This window comes from Natrix helvetica (assembly GCF_964273705.1).
Source record: "Natrix helvetica genome assembly, chromosome: 13".
In the NCBI taxonomy this organism is placed as follows: Eukaryota; Metazoa; Chordata; class Lepidosauria; order Squamata; family Natricidae; genus Natrix; species Natrix helvetica.
The window spans coordinates 2,914,706-2,933,649 of NC_138557.1; the positions used below are offsets into that span (position 1 = coordinate 2,914,706).

Here is an 18,944-nt window from a genome sequence, read left to right on the forward strand (position 1 = left end):
AATTATCGTCTGGCATGTTTCGTTCTGCGGCTATTGAAAATGGTGGTCTTCCAGATGCAGGGAAACCCGACTCTGAAGGCAGGACGTTTTCAGGAGTTGCCCCCAAACACCCGACACAATTTTCACAAGCAGAATAGTGGCTCCAACGGCTGGATGCCAGGAGGGTGAAAATGGTCAGGAAGTTAAGAAGCTGAAAAGAGTCTTTGCAACCTTCGGAAGGCTGTACCGCCTGCGATGTTAACAAGGCCTTCTAGCAGAGCTGTCAGTTTTCATCATATTAACTTGGACAGTTTTCTCCTCCCTTCTCTTGCTTATCTCCACTTTGATCCTGGCTTCCAGAATTGCCTTGAGATGAAAAAAGCATCATAGTTTACAGTCTTGTCGAACCAAGCCGAGACGATCATTACTCTTCCTTCTCAAAGCAGGGCTGGCTTTTAGTTGTCGGGAGGTGGGCAGGATAAAGATCCCGTGAACCCCAGTGCTTGAGGTGCCAGCTCATAGGATTTGGGCTACGTGTTCTGCTGCTGGCATAAGGAAACTGTTTGAGCTGCCAGGAGGACTCAAACAAAAGGCATCTGCACACACCTCATGTAACTTGAGTGCCTGTAGTATCTTGTGGACTGTGAAAACATGGGATGAATGCAACAAGGCAGGTGTTTGCAGACCAAGTAGGAAGCATCCCTCAAACGTTTGGCTACTTGACCTGGCCAGGTTGTAGGGAAGGAACTAGTGACACCAATGCTGAGCGCTGTCAGCAGTTATTCCTTTAGGAACAGGCTTATCTGATGCCGTGTAAAATTGGCTCACTGGTTTCCTCATTCAATTTCCCCTAGGGCCCTGGAGTAAGGCTGTTTGGGGAGCACTCGGGATCCCTCGGCTGCCCTTCGAAGCTGGCTGGCATGAACAGAAGGGGTTCGCTAGGGGCAGGCTGGGTGGGCATGTGGCCAATTTCCCTCCCCTCCCCCTCTGCCAATCAAGCATCATTGCAGATCGCTTGTCTCTAATCCCAGGCCAGGGGTATTCTTTGTTAATCAGCCCATAGAATTATCAATCCCAATAGCACCGATGAGTGGGAGGAGGTGCAATTCCAGTCTGGATTGAAACCGATTAAAAATAAACATTTCCTTCAATTTAATTGGTTTTAATGTCGGCTCCCCAGAAACAAAAGGGTTTTTAATCATGCTTTTAAGATCACTGTTGGTGTAGATTCTTACCTGAGACATATTTATTTGTGAGTGTGTGTGTGTGTGTATACACACACTTAAGGGCTGTGTAGCTTTAGGGCTTTGAAGGCAGAAAAGTGCTTAGGAACATGCTGGTGCATTAGCAATAGCCATAGAACATAGACTTATATATCGCTTCACAATGCTTTACAGCCCTCTCTTAATAATTTACAGAGTTAGCACATTGCCCCCCAAAATCTGGGTCCTCATTGTACCAACCTCTGAATGATGGAAGGCTGAGTCTGAGCCAGTCAGGATCGAACTCCTGGCGGTGGGCAGAGTCAGCCTGCAATCCTGCATTCAAACCTCTGCGCCACCATGCCTCTTACCATTAACTTAGCAACTGTGGCTTTTGAAAGCAGTTTTGTTTTCTGCTGGGATGGGATGGGGTGATTTGGTTGAAGAAGCTCAAGGAGCTGTGGTTATGTCTCCTAGGAGACGTTTTTGCCTTTGCAAAATGGATCATTTATTTTATTTATTATCTGCGTAATCAAGGCGCACAAAACAAGTACCCTCCAAGCCACGCCTGCCCCACTGGAGGAAGGCTGGATCTAAACCTTTAGTGCAGGAGGGTTCAACCTTGGCAACATTAAGACCTGTGGACTTTGACTCCCAGAATTCCCCAGCCAGCACGGGTCTTAACCTTGCCAAAGTTGGATCCCCCATGTTTTAGTGTATTCATTCCTAGTCTAACACCTCTCCAACTAGATCAGTGTTTCTCAAACTTGGCGACTTTAAGTCCTGTGGACTTCAACTCCCAGAATCCCCCAGCCAGCATAGCTGGCTGGGGAATTCTGGGAGTTGAAGTCCACAGGACTTAAAGTCACCAAGTTTGAGAAACACTGAACTAGATCATACCCATCTAATTTCTTTTCTAAATACAAGGAATTTTCTATTTGTTGAATGTGCATATTCTCGAAAACTAGCCACATGGTTTATTCCATTCATAAGGCTTCAACATGTGGCAAAACAATGAACAAATCCAGTTTTCTGGTCAGTGAGACTAATTCCTTGGACAAGCCATCCTGCTACAGAGAGTAATAGCTAGTTTAGTGCAAATGTAACAGGGCCCAAAATACTCTGTCATTTTTAAACCTGACTGTGCTCCCTTCCATTTTATTAATGCAAAAGGTACTTTATTCTCGGGAGTAGTAAAACAATAATATAGTCTAAAGGTTGCTAAGGTAATCTTTGAAGTTAACTCTTCTTCCAGTTGGCTGAAGATAACCGTGACTCACTTCTGCAATTCCCTAGCATTGCTACGTTGCCAGGATACTGGAAAGAAGTTTTATGAGCAATACTGGAACCACACATTAAATAATTGTTTCCATTGTTCTGCTTAAAAAAAAAGAGTCCAGGAAGCCAAAAAAATGATGAAATCCTATTGCATTTCCAGAATGGATGTGCATGCAGAGTCCTGAATCTGTAGGTTGTTTCCCGTTCTAAAGGATATGACTAATTCAGCCGTTAACTATTTGTTTTCTGAATGGAGGATAAGAAGCAATTTTAAAAAATGCTGAGTCGGTCACCACGATAATTTTTGTTAAGCTCAGTCTACAAGATATGATTTTTTTAAAAAAAGTTAGAATGACATCTATGGTATGATTGAAGTTCGGTCTGTCTCTAATGTTATGACTCCCATTTGAAATTAATTCAAAGAAACAGAAGCACAGAATACTTAAACAGTCTTCTCTACTTCAGTCAAAATATCAAATCTTCAAGTTCATTTATCACCAAGGAATGTGATAAATGGAAGGAGGAAACTTTCTCCTGCAATTCCACATTGGCTGGGTGAATAAACTGTCAAAATTCACCAAGTTAAACAAAAAACAAAAAAAAAAGCTAATCAAACTATGGAAGATAATTTTTTTGCCTCCCGGGTTGTAAAATCATTCTTCCCCCCCCAAAAAAAATAACCAATTGCGAACTACTGAATCCCTCCGCAATCATCCTACTTAACAGTTGGCATTTAAGTGTCCATCTGAGCCTCGTCTGTTAAAAACGTTGATGTCTTGGCAGTGTCATAGCAACACCGAACGGACTGTGTATTTACACACCTGGTGTTAATTATACCTTTTTAAACATTTGCAGCATCAATAAGACTGACTTCCCGTTGGAACAAAGTTGTGGTTTTTTTTCTTCCGCCTCTGAAATCAGGGCCGAACTGTACACCTTGCCTTCGGTCTTCCCTGCAGTTACTGGATTTGTGCCATCCAAATTTTGCAGGGTAGCCAAGTTGCAAGGTGTTTTTTTTCTTTCTTTCTTTCTTTCTTTCTTTCTTTCTTTCTTTCTTTCTTTCTTTTCTTTTCTTTTCTTTTTTTTTTTTAACCACCGCTGATGCTTTTGCACCAGTGCTTGGCCCATGCCAAATTGCAGTGTGCCCTTTTTAAGGCAGAAGCAGGCAAGAGTCCACGCAGAGGTGGCTTCTCTCTTGCTCTGTAGCTCCAGGTACAGCATAGGCAGTCCTCAGCTCAAAAACCAGAGCAATGCAATGTGCAGGGTTGTTTATTTGACTCCCGCTGCAAAAATCAGTGTTTATACAGCTGCTACAGAGATTGGGCTTTTTTTTTCCCTTTTCTTTTCTGAAAGCGCCAGGAGAAGTAGATACTGCTTTCTATCTAGGTGGAAACTCGGTTCAAGTGTTAGGCTGTGTTTATGCGATAGGTTGAACCCATAGATCACTTAAATGTGGTTTAGCCAGCCAGCTCCAATTTCTAGGCTTACAGAACATTGTATTGTAGATATGGGCTGAGGCTGCACATCAGGCACACAAAGTAGCTGTGTAGTTTACGCTTCAGTGCATCCCGTGAATGCAACCTTCCAGTTGAGAGTTCAAAGGAGAAAGTTCTGGAGATGGCTGTGCTATCTCTGCTACGCACCAAATGCAGTTAAAGAGAACTAGGGGTACAGCCAGTCGAATAAAATAACGGTATATCTCCCCTTCCCCCTCCCAAAAAGAGCATTGAAAGACATGGAATAGGGGGAGATATTCACAATTAAGGGGCTTCGGGACTCTCTCTCTCTCTTCTGTTAGTCTCTCCTTTTTGAATAATCTCATTTGTAACATTAAAAAAAAAACCATCACCCTTGCCAAGAGTTATGAGTGCCTCTATGAGCCATATGTATATGAAGAAGCCAGAAGCAATTTAGCACAACCACATTTGGCTGGCGAGTAGATAAATTCACTCGATTTGTCTTCCGAGAATGATTTGCAGGAGCTAAGCGGGCAAAGCCGTCACTCAAATAAAACAGGAAACATTCTTTTCTTTTTTCCCCTCAGAGGTTACATACTGCAGCTGGGGGGGACAGTCTCTAAGCTGGCTAGTTTACACTGCACAAAACGATCTCTTTTGCAGAAGTCCAGTAGAGGGAGTCTGGGTCCAGTGAGGAAAGAGCTTGCAACTCCCTTGTAGACTCATAAAAATCTATAATAATCCTGCATGGCAACAAGTCCCTAATAACTCACTCAGCTCTGCACCTAAGGACACTGTTCTCCTATAAATTATTGTAAAGATGACTGCAAATAATCTTTGTGGCTTGCATGCAACTGCATATATATATTTAGATGTTTATTTATTTATTTATCAGCACAAATACAACACACATACACACACACACAAACACATCCCTATGGATTAAGTGTAAAGAGACAGCACATAATGAAACTTTAGGTGGGTAGTTTATGTTCATTGCATTTTCCTAATTATTCTCGCAGTGCCTTCAGAATATTGATTTCATATTGTTACCTTGGATTAAAACATAATAAGTCGCTAAATATTTCAGACAAATCAAATGGATGAGTATAGCAGCTAAAGACCCTTTCATCTACAAATCTACAGCTCTTTCAGAAATTAGATTAGTTTTAATGCCGAATCTCTTATTTGCCGAATGCTGTTTTTAATTTAAGTAAGTTAAGGCTATATAACTGATTTAAGACCCTCTCTCTGCCTTTTCATACAGTTTAGAGTGATTTTTGTTAATAAAAGTAACAAAGTGGATGGTGCTTCTTTCTACGTAAATGGCCATTTTAATTATTGCGTAATTAGTGTAAATTCATAATGTGTACATGATTTTTACTGTGCGGGTAATATATTGTTGTGCATACCTAAGCAGAAGAAGGAGCATTAAAATCAGCAAGGAAATTTCTGACAGAGTGCATTCTTCCATTTTACTGACTTTCCTGACCGCCAATAACTTTAGTAAAACATTATAAGAAAGGTTAAAGGTTTGGGGCTAAAAAAGAGCAACGTCCACCAGGCCTTTGTAGCTGTCATTTCACTTAAAAAAAAAACATTTGAAAAACATTTTAATGACAACGGTAAAAAAGGGAGCTTCAGTATCTGAATTAGTATTGATTGTATTTGATGGCATTTATAATCATCACTGCAGACAAATAAGCTGTCTCGCATTCATATTTTTTTCACGGTCTATTTGATTCCTGAAGAATTATCGTATGGAGGCACATCTTCAATGGAGAATTTTCAATTTGAAGGGTTCCCCAGCATCACCCAGACTTCAAATGATCTTCACAGCTTCATGTTGAAGCTACAGTGATGGTGTGTGTGCCATTGAAAGATTTGGAGAGAGATTACTCCGTATAACTCTGTGTGGGGTCGTTAAGAGTCAACAAGAACAACTTGATGGCACATAATCAATTGCGAACAGCGTTTCTTGGGGCAATGCACCCTATTCTTGTCAATATGAAGAGTTTTCAGAATATTTTTTTGTTCCATATCACAGAGAAGTGCAGAACTAAAGCAAACTGGGAAACCTCATATCACTCATGAGCCATGATTTTGCATCAAAGCCCCAGTGAAGCTAAAAAGGCGTTAGTGCCTTTCGCTAACATTTGAGTAGAATTTTGGACTGCAAGCAGTTTGGTACCAGCAATAGGATCCTTCCATTTCCTCATCAATATACCAGTTTAGAAAAAAACAACAACCAACTAACAGTCAGAAGGAACAGAAAGAAATAGGCCTTTACAAGTAACGATTCAGAAGGCTCTCTGATTCTCTAAAACATGGGTGTCCAACCTTGGCGACTTTAAGAACCGTGGACATCAACTCCCAGAATTCCCCCGTCAGCATGTTGCTGAAGTTGAAGTCCATAAGTTGAAGTTGCTGAAGCCCACAACTTGCTGAGGTTGGACACCCCTGTTCTAAAAGCCGAGACAACTAGATGAAAAATGTTGCAAGGTACCCCCGCTAATCTCTATATTTGGCCGAAGCACCTTTCCAATGATCAATGGCAAAGATCTCCCAAAGAGAGCCCTCTGCGTATACCAGACATATGGTTCTAGACTCAGGAGAAAAAGGATCTGGATTTTACTTGGCCACAGGAATGAATCACAAACAGTGTGTGGATTGTATTTCTTAAAAAACCACACACACTGTAACTGGTATGTTTATGTTGCTTGCGATAAACCATTAAAGAACTGAGGAAGTTTGCAAACCCCAGGAAGTCTTGGTGATCTTGTCAGGAAAATCCAGATCTCCAAGCGTAGGTTACGAGAGTGATGTATTTAGTTTGGCTCTAGGTAAAGATAAAGGTTTCCCTTGCACATATGTGCTAGTCGTTCCCAACTCTAGGGGGCGGTGCTCATCTCCGTTTCAAAGCCGAAGAGCCAGTGCTGCCCAAAGACATCTCGGTGGTCATGTGGCCAGCATGACTCAACACCGAAGGCGCATGGAACGCTGTTCCCTTCCCACCAAAGATGGCTCCTGTTTTTTCTACTTGCATTTTTTACGTGCTTTCGAACTGCTAGATTGGCAGAAGCTGGGACAAGTCACGGGAGCTCACTTTGTTACGTGGCGCTAGGGGTTTGAATCGACCTTTCTGATCGACAAGCTCAGCGTCTTAGCCACTGAGCCATCACGTCCAAAGCAAATGCTAGACCCAAAGCAAATACAGCTTCAGTAACTTATCTCCTTCTGAATTCTGCAGAACATAAAAAAAACGAGTGTCTTTTTAGCATGCATGGAAATTGTGTGTTGTCCACCTCCAGACTGGGTGCTGTGAAATGAATAGGCTATTCCAAACAGTTGGGCAAATGTTTTCTTTCGTTTGTCCCGCCACCAAAAACAGCAGCTGAGCAGATGTGAAGGCATGGAAAACAATAATTTCTGCCTGTCTCATCGTCTAAAATAAAGTTTGAGAAAGCTTTTAATGGTGCAATTATAAACAGTTCCCAATTTGGAGCAATCTCACCAAAGAATGCAGTCCATGTTACAAAGTTTAATGTTTTAAGAACATTAAAACATTTTTAATGTCAAAAATAACACCAGGACCTTTGCTTCTGGGCAAGCGTGTCGCAGTGGTAGTTTCCCACTAATCTTAACACACCTTTAACTCATTTCTATGTCCCCAAAAGCATTTTTCTAGGGGGAGGGGGAGAACAATAATTCATGGTGATACCTAGTGACAGGATTATTTGGCTCATAAATCCTTCGCAAACATGGAAGCGTTGGCTGTTCGCTGCAAGAATTGTAGGAAATCATCAAAGTAATTACTGGTTAGTTGGGACTGCCTGAACATTCTTCGTTAAATGTTACAATCATTTAACTTAATTTAACATGAAGTCGTGCAGGTTGGTTCTCAAGTGAACATCATATGTGTGTTGCAGAGGTGGTATTCAGAAGGTTCTGACCAGTTCTGGAGAACCAATAGCGGAAATTTTGAGTAGCTCAGAGAACCAGTAAATACCACCTCTGACTGGCCTCATCCCCATCTATTCTCTGCCTCCCAAGTCTCAGCTGATTGGGAGGAAATGGGGATTTCGCAGTATCCTTCCCCCTGGATTGAGGAGGGAATGGAGATTTTGCAGTATCCTTCCCCTGGATTGAGGAGGGAATGAAGATTTTACAGTATCCTTCTCCCTGGATTGAGGAGGAATGGAGATTTTACAGTATCCTTCCCCTCCCACGCCCACCAAGCCATGTTCACATAACCGGTAGTAATTTTTTTTTAATCCCACCACTGATGTGTTGGAAGGGATGTGCTTTGGTGTAAAGTCATATTTACTTATTTTTTTGAGGGTGGAAAGTGTTACAGTGGGTGCCACATTAAGTGGACTCTCTTGTGAGATCTGTGTGATGGAAGAAATAGTTTTTTATTTATTACTATTCACTCCTTTCTTGTCCCCCTCCCATCCATGTGGATACATACATATTTTAGTACGGCAGTTTTACTACTGTTTTTAACTTGATTGTAAAGATGCACTGAAATATTTTATAGGACACATAGGATGGTTGATTGCACCATAAAATAGTTGTGTTATTTGACTTGTTGGAGAAGTGCTCCTAAAAGAATAGGGATTTAAATGTTTTTGAGCAAGAGTTAAGTCGTTGTGTATTTTAGCTAATTAAATAAATATCATGCAAAAATATGGAAATTAGAAAAGCACCTTGCTGTTAAGACATTCCGCAAATTTTATCTCCAGGCTGTTAAACCATCATTAGTAACCAAGTTGGGAGCTATTTCGCTAGACAGTTTTTTGCACTGTTTGCATTAGAAGCAACATTATCTTTCAGAGAATAGTCTGCCCACAGATACAGCCCTTCCAAATAACATTTATAATTAAAACACGTTCAAATACATTTCACAGTTTATTGATAGCGAAAATGAGCATCTTCCCTTCACCTGTTCCAGCCAAGAATTAGGAAGCACCTTGGACCAGATAGAACGGCATGGAACGAAAACACCCTGGCCGAGCTTCAGGCAAGCGGGCAGTTTGTTTTTATTATTTTCTAAAGCCCCTCCTGGGTAGACGATTTGAAAGCTGTACAATTTTAAAGCAATTAAATAAAACGAGGCTCGTTGGCCCAGAAAGAACAGGCACACAAAGAAACAACGCAATATGTATTGTAACTGTCAGAGTTTCCAACTCTGTTTGATGCCCCATAACTGGCCCTAAAGGCTGGTTCTGTTTAGTAAGAGTTTAGGAAGAGTCAGACTGACTGGACATATTGTACTGCATATCAGACATAAATACAATCGAAAGAGTCCAGAGATATTTCACAAGACGAGTCCTCTGCTCCTCTGCTCTCAACAGAATCGCTTATGTCACCAGGCTTGAAGTTTTGGGCTTGGTCAATTTAGAACTTCGCCATCTTTGATCCAACCTCAGCATACTGCATAAAATTATCTGCTACAATGTCCTACCTGTCAACGAATACTTCCGCTTCAACCACAACAACACACGAGTTCACAATAGATACAAACTCAAGGTAGACCGCTCCAAACTCAATTGCAGAAAATACGACTTCTGCAACAGAGTGGTCAACGCCTAGAATGCTCTACCTGCCTCTGTGGTTTCTTCCCCAAGCCCCCACAATTTTAACCTAAGACTGTCTACTGTTGACCTCACCCCATTCCTAAGAGGTCTGTAAAGGGGGCTTGCATAAGCGCACTAGCATTCCTTCCGTCCCTGTCCTAGTGCTCCCTTGTGTTCGTATTCATTTCATGTATTCATAATCATGTCCATATTTATATCTGTTATCTCATTCATGCTTGATAAAATAAATAAATAAAATAAATCTTTCCATGCCAGTTGTGGACCGTATCATTCCTGCAAAAAAGCATGGCCTTCTCCTGGAATCCTTTTACATAAAGGAAACGTACATTATGCTTTTCTTTTGGGCATCTCCCAGGCTTTGAGTTCCTCATGGTTGGTCACTCAGCAGTTGTCCAACCTCCCATGCAATGTATGTTCCTATGAAGAAGATGCTCAGATGAATTCTTGTTCCGCTTTGTGGTATATGGCTCTTAAAAGCGAAGTACCAAAGAAGCTGTAAACCAGATTGTAGCATGCTTCCCAGCGTCAGATTCTTGGTAGAGTTTTATCTCTTTTATATTGGTATTCAGCCGATGTCTACCGACATGAATATGCACCAATCGGCAAAATGTATTGTATTTGTAATCTTCTGTTCCGCAGGGAACAGTTCTGGCTGACTTGCGAGCTCTTCTTTGTCCCCAGATTGGAATGCAGACACACATTTCTCTTATTAGATTTAACCAGCATGTAATTTTACATTTGTGTGGATGCTAATTTTAGGAAATAGCTAGTTTCACACATGATGCTATGGCCTAGGAGTAAATAATTTAGTCTGTCCACCGATGTAGGGAAATATTTGTTTTGTCTGTTTTAAGGCCATCTCCGTTGAGAAAGGGGGCAATCGCATGATAACAGAAATTAAAAATAACCATACAACAGTAAAAACAAATAGCAGCATCTCGCAGCATATTGGGGGAAGAAGAACAAAACCATGCTATTATCTATGATAAATAAAGGATCTCGTGAGTCCATCAAAGGGATGGAGATTTTCATAAATGGTGCCCCCTGGAATGTCCTTGGTTGTTTTGGGTTTTTGTTTTGCAGATGTTTCATTACCCAAATAGGTAACATCATCAGTGCTAGAAGGGAGTGGAGTTTGGGAGGAGGAAGAAAAAGAAGAAGAAAAAGAAGAAGAAAAAGGAAGGAAGGAAGGAAGGAAGGAAGGAAGGAAGGAAGGAAGGAAGGAAGGAAGGAAGGAAGGAAGGAAGGAAGGAGGAAGAGAACCGTGGGGCCCTTGGCAATTTCTGAGCTTGGTTGTTTTCTTGAAGATATTTCATTACCCGACTAAGCAATATCATCAGTGCTAGAAGGGAGTGGCGTTTGTGGGAGGAGGAGGAAGAGGAGGAGGAGGAGAAACTGTGGGGTCCTTGGTATTCTGAGCTTGGTTGTTTTCTTGAAGATATTTCATTAGTCCACTAGGTAACATCATCAGTGCTAGGAGGAAGTGGGATTTCTCTCGTTTTATAAGCTATAGTGGCTTTCCCTGTCAGTGTCGATGGGATTGTTCTTGCTTGCTCCTTGATTAGGCTGTCGTTTACTGTTAGTTTGTTCATCTGAATTGGCAGTTCCTCGGATTAGGATATCGTTTACTTCTTGATGGTTGGTCTAGTATTAATCTTGATATTAATCTCTGCTCGTCTGGGTGTTTGATGGCTGGCCAGGAAGTTTCCAGTCTTGGCTCTAAAATCATAATTCTCTCACTAACCTTCAGAGAGACAACCAGCCCTGAGGTCTAGACGATAACCTCCTAAATCATGATTGCAAAAGGAATGGAAAAAGAATTAACTGGCAAATGAAACCTTTGCAGGGAAATAAAAAAAAAGGATCTCAGTGTTGGGTATTATTTTGTGTCAATTTGAATCCATCAAGAGTTATTTCTTGCAAACTGTGAAGTGCCAGTGTAGGCAAAGCAAGCTTAAACACAGATATTTATGCAGGAGCAATCAAAATGGAATCTGCACTTGGACTTTATAAATTCAGATAAATGAATCTCTCCAGTTATATCCTGCTCACAGTATATTTTAATTTCCCTCCCTCTATTTCATAGTATTTAGATTTTTCTCACTATTTAGGGGAGGGGGTATGCAGTATTGATCCTGGTTGGTTTACATTAATCACAGTGACAGAATGCAGATTAGATCAGCATCAGGTTCTATTGAACTGATTCTAAAATACAAGGAAGAAGCTATTAGGGCAAGGTAGTAATTGGACAAACTGATTGAAGATGGGATGACACAGAAGATATGATCTATCTATGATTCCTCCCACCCCAGTAGTTCTGGAAGTTGGAACAGTATCACCAGTGGGTAGATCTCTTCATAGAATATAGAATAACAGAGTTGGAAGGGACCTGCGAGGTCTTCTAGTCCAACCCCCTGCTCAGGCAGGAAACCCTACACTACTTCAGACAAATGGTTGTCCCAATCTCTTCTTAAAAACTTCCAGTGCTGGAGCATTTACAACTTCTGGAGGCAAGTTGTTCCACTGATTAATTGTTCTAACTGTCATGTAATTTCTCCTTAGTTCTAAATTGCTTCTTTTCTTGATCAGATTCCACCCATTGTTTCTTGTCTTACCCTCAGGTGCTTTGGAGAATAGCTTGACTCCCTCTTCTTTGTGGCAACCCCTGAGATATTGGAACCCTGCTATCATGTCTCCCCTAGTCCTTCTTTTCATTAAACTAGTAATACTCAGTTCCTGCAAGTGTTCTTCATTTGTTTTAGCCTCCAGTTCCCTAATCCTTTTTTGTTGCTCTTCTCTGCACTCTTTCTAGAGTCTCAACATCTTTTTTCATTGGTCAACCTGTTCTTAGAAGCATAGAGGAGAGGTTTGTATTATTATTATTTTCAGATCTGTGTGGTTAAAAAGGAATGAAGCTCTCTAAGCCACAATCATATTGTTATTGACGTCTGTATAGATTAAGATGGAAGAGGTTTTAAACCTACTCAAATGCATCTTGTTGTAGGTAACTTAAAAAATACAGCTCTCTTCCCAAGTTGTCACCATGCTACACCTTCCCCAAAGCTTTCTCTCCAGCAAATTCTAGAAATTCGTGTGGCCTTAAAAGGTTAATGGCTGCAAAGCAACATTTGATGACAAAAAACAATAACAAAAACCAGTACAATGTAGAACTGTCTGTCTGAATCATTTGTGCAACCAGAAATTTACACAGGATAAATGGGATTGACCTAGAGAACAAAAAGCGAAATGAGTTGCTTCTTGATCACATTCAAACAGATTTTATTTTACTTTATACTCTGCAAATCTCACTGGTTGGTAGGATAAGTGTTTTTTTTTTCTATCTCCTGTTCCAGGAGTTCCAACTTCCAAGATCAGAGATTTAGAAAAGTGGAGAGGAGCAGAAAGTTAGGAGTAATCCAGTTATCTATGCATCATCTTTCCTAGCGCAGCTCTCCAATAGGAGTTTTCTTTAAACAACACAGAGATATCCCACAGTTAACTCTTAAAATATATGCCTCCCTTTTGACAGATTTCAATGCCATTCTCTTGAAGTACCTTGTTTTCCCCAAAGGCCTTTTTGCAAATCCCAGTTTGGCAGGAAATAAAATATATTGATGGTAGCATTTTTTTTAGCCTTTCTATGTAGAGAAACAGAGGGAAGCTTTTAAAGTCAATGCAGTGCATGGTACTTGAATAATGGCACAGGACAGGCAAAAGGCTTTTTTTGGGTAATATAATGGTACAGAAATTTTTTGGAAGAGAGGGCTGTTGTCTCTACAGGTGAACGTTAAGGGGGCCGATGCAACTTGCAAGTGTTGCAGGCTCTTGACCCTTTCAGTTGGTAATTATGCACTCTTGTTTTATTTATTTATCTATTAAATTTATGTGCTGCCCCTCTCCCCAAGCAGGCAATTCTGGGCAGCTTTATGGAGGAGAAAGAGCAGCCATGACACGAATGTGCTGCAAAGGTCCTTTCCGTACTCTTTTTAAACATCTCCCTGCAAACCTCTTCAGCTGTTTAAAAACTTGTTTCTGGAAATAAGTTCATTGGCAGTTTCTCATTAGTTTTTTTTCCCCCCTGCAGTTCTTTTCCTCCCTCCACCCCCACTCCTCGCTGCTGTCATGTTTCGCCTGAATAAACTGAGATTCCAAATCATATTTGGTTGGAACGGAATTACAAAACACATTTTCTTTTTCTTGATAGCTTACAAATAGGATATGTCAATCGGAATCTCCAACCAAGACTAGTCTTTGGGCAGAAATATATCCCCCACCTGTTTGAAAGGAATATCTGTATATCTGAAAGAGAAAATCTTAGTTGAGACGGAAATCTCTGATTAAGAACAGCAACCGCTAGCCTAAATCACTGGTTGGGTCCCTGCCATCTGTTAAGTTGTAGTTTATGATGACGTCTCGGTTCACACACCCTGATAAACCCCAATCAAACCATGTTATAACATATGATGAGTATGTTGTAGCCCGCCAGCAGCCAGAAGAGCTGGCAGCAGAGTCGGACAGTGGGGAGGTTGAGGAGGAACATGGGCCAGTCCTGGGGGCTGAGGAAAGCTCAGAGGAAGGCTCTGCGTCGGAGGCAGAGAGGGAGCTAGACAGCAGTGAGGCAGAGGAACAGCTGGAGCCTGTTCCCAGCGTGCGCATGCGCAGAGCTGCCAGAAGACAAGAACAACTCAGAAAGCAGGGTCGACTTGGGAGTAAAGCCACACCTTGGAGGTGATTGGCCCCTCCCATAGGAAACAAAAGAGGAGCGAATGGGGAGGGGGCTTTTGCAGGAAGCAATTTGTTCCTTCCGTCGTTTCAAGAGTGGAAAGAACTATAAGAGACTCTGTACCAAGTTTTGCCTTGCCCTGAGTTTAAAAACTAGTTATCTGGCAGCTCTCCAAATGAGATAAGGTTTGTGCTGATAAACATTCCTCTGAAAGACTGTTTGCTGAAAGCCTTCCTGACTGTGAATGAAAGGAATTCACAGTCGTGTAAATAAAAGGGATTTTGCCGGGACCAAGACTCCACTCCTTGCTTTTTAAGGGATATTCTGCTTTTGAGCATGATGTTTCTCTTATGGGCCAAAAAGAAATAGTTTGTAACTACACACAATACAGTGAATCCTGGTACAAGCCAGAAGCCTTCTGAACATCTCTTTCCTTCTTAGTCTACATGATGGTAGATCACCAGATCTACCACGTAGGATGCTATCTCCTAATTCGCCCTCCAACAATCAGGTTTGGTCCAATCTTTTTCATCTCAAATAATAATAATTGAAGTATGTAATTGCAAGAGGGATTCCCATCCCACCAGTATAATGCCCACCCCAACCCCAATCTATAATTAATTTTTCCGCAATGTGTTTTCAATGGGATTTATTAAAATCAAGAGCAGCTACCAATGCAAAATTGAATTTATTAAAAAGCATGCCGTCAAGCATCTTATAATCAGCCCTGTTTTACATCTAGGATTGGAGATTTGCTAAAGCCTCTTTATTATCAAACCTTAGATAGTCTAACATACATTTTCCATATGAGTAAGGACTTTTCTCCTGGCTTAGTGATATCACTTACTGATTTACCACAGAAACATCCCAATTTGCCTTTCATTCTAATAGAAAGATTGATAAACCCTCCGTGTTCATTAACGTCCCGTTGTAATGAAGCATCTAATATAACGTGGGTGATTGTCATTCATAGTAACGTTTGGCTTTTTATCCAACTGTGCATGAATAGCACAATTAAACATTTGGTATATCCCTCGTTTAGAAAAAACTGGCCTTTTAGGGGCCACCGATTGAACAAATTTCTAATTTTCCATTCAAAAGCTTTGGCTGGCAAGCGAGTTCTTTTATTTGTCCTTCATGGAAAATAAAAAAGGCCTAATGTTAATTTGCCTTCTCTCTCTCCCCCCCACCTAATAGTAGACACAATTACTCCCAAGTATGTAAAATGAACAAACGGCGTGTAATGGGGGAACAAGAGCGTTCGTGTTAAATGGATATGAAAAGTAAGCTTTGCAGAACAAGTCATTTTAATTTGCTCTGCCTTAGCAGGAATGGAGAGGGGCTGGATGTTTGTTTTTGGAAATTGAATGGCCATCTGAACAACATATTTCTCTAAACCAGGTTTCCTACTGCTGCTATTTATTCCCCCCGCTTCACTTTATATCCCACCTTTCCACTCAAAGCAGCTTAAAACGTGTTTTTTTTAAATCCCCAAAGTTCAAAGAACATAAAGATTAGAAAGGGTTTTTAAAAAAGATTCTGCTCAACCTTTAAAGGACAGCAGAGCAGAGCTAGCTGTCCCCTTCAGCCTAGATGAGTGAGCCTGCAACCACAGAGGGACCTCCAAAGGTCCTCTTTGCGGGCTCTTAATAGGTTTACACTCAGTGAGTTTTTACTCAATGGAGAAGAGCCTAATGCTGGGAATGATGGAGGGCAAAAGAAGAAGGGGACGGTAGGTTCCACTGGTTAATTGTTCTAACTGTCAGGAAGTTTCTCCTTAGTTCTAAGTTGCTTCTCTCCTTGATTAGTTCCCACCCATTGTTTCTTGTCTTACCCTCAGGTGCTTTGGAGAATAGCTTGACTCCCTCTTCTTTGGGGCAGCCCCTGAGATATTGGGACACTGCTATCATGTCTCCCCTGGTCCTTCTCTTCATTCAACTAGACATACCCAGTTCCTGCAACCATTCTTCATATGTTTTAGCCAGGGCTGTTAGTACCATCAAGTGAGTTTGTGGACACCTGTTGTAAAATATGAGTTTTTAAGCAGTTTAAGGCTTGTCAAGATTACATTCTTAAGAAAGTCTCCATAACGCAAGACTACATATTACGATGAAAAGGTTTTGTTCATTCTCTCGTAGTTCTGTAGTTTGCTGATCTGGTGCCAACCCAGATGGTATTTAACAGATAAGCTATGTGCTTTAAAAAAAATGTTATACTAATAAACTGGGGAACAGAAGCAAAAAGTGTATACTTCCCAATGTAACAGATCCGACACAAGTGAAATTCCTTGCACCAGATGGAACTGAATCGATAAAAATCTTAAAGTAATTATATAGGACGTGCAAACAGCTGACAAGTTTAAGTGAAATGCTCAAGGTTTATGTAATGAATATTCATTTAAGCTTATAGTTTAGTGAGAACCGTCTTAACAAGTGCTTAATTGTGAAGCTCCCAGGGGCTTTTTAATCCTATCGTGATATTCCCCTTCCTTGCTTGTCTTTCTTCTCGGCTGGTAATCAGAGTAGGAATCTCTTCTCAAAGATCTCTGGAAGGTACTCCCCCCCACCTTCTTCTATTCAATTGAGTCTCATTCTTGGACAAGTCCCTGCAGTTTCCCTGACAAAGTTTTCCAGAAGGGATTTGTCATTGCCTCCTTCCTAGGGCTGAGAGAGGCTGACTGGCTCAAGGCCACCCACCCAGCTTTCATGGCCAAGGTGGTACTTGAACCCAGGGTCTCTTGTTTTCTAGCCTGATGCTTAACTGCTAGATCAGGGGTCGGCAACCTTAAACACTCAAAGAGCTACAAAGGTCCTAACCGGAAGCCCACCCGTTCAATTCTGAAGCTGACTGGAAGTCCGGTTCCCCCCACCATAGAGTCTCTTCCTAGCGCGGCGTCCTTTTTCCTCTACCTGTCCTAACCGAAAGCCTCATCAATTGTGGAGCTGAGCAGCGGCAGGGAGCTGCAGCAGAGGGATGGAAGAGCCACATGCAGCTCCGGAGCTGCAGATTGCTGACTCCTGTGCTAGATGAAACTGGCTCTCTTACTGCTCTTGTTAATAAGGCACTTAGGGTCATGCAGACGCTACATTTTGTAGATTTCGTACCACTAATTTGTTTAATGCTTTAGTTCACACACAGCTATTTTTTGCCTTTCTTTTGTTCTGGCAATAGCGAGGGGGGGGGCAAGTTTGGCTTCTTAAATGAGGATATAATTTATTTTAAAAGCAGATGGCAGTTTGCAATAGCGCTCAGTTACAACTGAGAAGACAAGATTTTTTTTTGCACTTTCCTTGACAGTCCCTCATTGACCTTGATACTTCCAAAGACCTACTCTAAGTTTGCTATCTTTACCTCTTTTTTATTTACATCTCATCTTTTCTGTCTCTTGGAATAAAAAAAACAAAAACCAAGAAATTATAGTTAGCATGTCCCCTGAAGAACTAAAACGTAATCATTCCAGTCACTGAATATGCCAAAATTATAGTTGTGATAATATGCCATCTGCACCGAAGAGGAAAATCAGTTTAAATCAGCCCCTGTGAGCTTTAGTAATGTTTCCAAAAAATCTTGAAGATTGAATCTGAAGGGGACTTTGCTGGCAAGACCCTCCATTTAAAAAATGGGCAGTTGAATGTGCCACAACAAATACAATCCAGAGCCCGGAGTGAGGTCCTTGGTGCTCTCTGAACTTGGCTGTTCAGACATTTCATTACCTAACTAGGAAACATCATCAGTGCTAGAAGGGAGTGGGATTTTGCTCTTTGTTTATATACTAGTGGCTTGCCATATATCAAATGAGAGCAAACGTCACTCTCTTCCAGCACTGATGAGGTTACCTAGTGGGATCCTGAAATATCTGCAAAGGTACAACCAAGCTTAGAGAGCACCAAGGACTCCATAGTCATCGTCATCGTCCTCTTCCTCCTCCTCCAAACCTCACTCCCTTCTATTATTGATGGTGTTACCTAGCAGGGTCATAAAACGTCTGCAAGAAAACCACCACGCTCAGAGTGTACCAAAGATCACACAGGCATTACTTGGGTTGGCGCCAAGTTTTAATTCGATTAATTTAACTGGTTTTAACCGGTTGAATTTTATACTTTTTAAAGTGATCCTCCCCAGTGTTAACGCCTTTCTGGCCAGCTTCCTAAGATGGGATGGAGCCAGTCATCAGTTCCTGTGCTTCAGCCCTGCAGTGGAAGCTGAAAATGAGGAATAAAATTTTGTGGCACAAGGATGCTATTCTTAACTGCCAGGGCTTGGAGCTCCTTGTCACCCGCCCCCCTCTAATCATAGGCTCAGTGGGAGTCCTACGATTGCTCCCAAAAGACAAAAGACTTGTTTGCTGTTAGGAAAGGAAACTCCCTCCTGACTCCCACTTCCAGCTACACCCTCTTTGTTCAAAGATAAAATTTCAACCAACCCACCAAAAACAAAAGATACTTTTTTTTTCTCATGGAATATCCTGTCTCTCTTTCTCGCCTTCCAGTTTGATTTCGTTAATAAACATCTGAAGTTCTAAAATGGGACTTGATGCAGAGTTCCTGGGAATACTGTCTGGCAGAAGACAAAGGTCAGGCTTTTGGCTGGTTTGCAGGCAACAATCCCTGGACTGTGGCCAGTGAAGGGGAAAAAAACACCCAAGCTGTTCATCAATAGAAATTTATTTCTTTTGTTCCTTCAGGTTCTGGCAACAGCCCTGCCT

At 41.4% G+C, this 18,944-nt stretch overlaps 1 protein-coding gene and 1 long non-coding RNA gene across 3 annotated transcripts in view; one reads left to right on the forward strand and one right to left on the reverse strand.

Annotated features, from left to right (window-relative positions):
- Positions 1-12,057, reverse strand: part of LOC309398705 — a 203,741-nt gene extending 191,684 nt beyond the window's left edge. The window contains exon 1 of the long non-coding RNA XR_014176432.1: positions 11,958-12,057. This is a non-coding gene — a long non-coding RNA (uncharacterized lncRNA). The remainder of the gene's footprint in view (positions 1-11,957) is intronic.
- Positions 1-18,944, forward strand: part of SDK1 (sidekick cell adhesion molecule 1) — a 363,040-nt gene that overhangs the window by 17,561 nt on the left and 326,535 nt on the right. The gene's annotated exons all lie outside the window — the stretch shown is intronic.